We start from the raw sequence: 628 nt of genomic DNA on the forward strand, positions 1-628 counted from the left end.
GTTTTTCTCATGAATGGATGCTGTACTTTGTCAAATGTTTTTTCTGCATCTGTTGAAAGGATCATATGGTTTTTAAACTTTCTCTCATTGATTTGATGTATCATGTTGATTGATTTACAAATATTGGACCATTTTTGCACCCTGGGAATATATCCCACTTGATCGTGGTGAATGATTTTTTTAATGTATTGTGAGATTCGGTTTGCTAGTATTTTGTGGAGGATTTTTGCATCTGTGTTCATCAGAGACATTCGTTCGCTTTTGTTGTGGTGTCTTTATTTGGTCTTGGTATCGGGTTAATGCTGGCCTCATTGAACGAAGACATTTTTATCAGTGCACTCAACAAGGCAGGATACATAGTCTCTTCATGTGCTATTGCTATTTCCCAAAACTGACCACCTGTTGACCATAAAGCGGGTCTCAGCAAATTTTGAGACAATGAAATAATAAAGACTACAATGCCATGAAGTTTGTAATTAGTACCCAGTGATAACTAGAAAATCCCCCATGGGCTTTTACATTATGCAATATCCTTCCTTAGAGGATATTTAACCCATAGCTCAAAGAAGAAAACATTAATGAAATTTAAAATACATATATTTAACTGAATATTAATGGAAATTTGTGA

This window comes from Eumetopias jubatus, unplaced genomic scaffold (genome assembly GCF_037043125.1).
Source record: "Eumetopias jubatus isolate StellerSeaLion01/CBP00866 unplaced genomic scaffold, mEumJub1_p1.0 scaffold_11, whole genome shotgun sequence".
NCBI classification, from domain to species: Eukaryota; Metazoa; Chordata; class Mammalia; order Carnivora; family Otariidae; genus Eumetopias; species Eumetopias jubatus.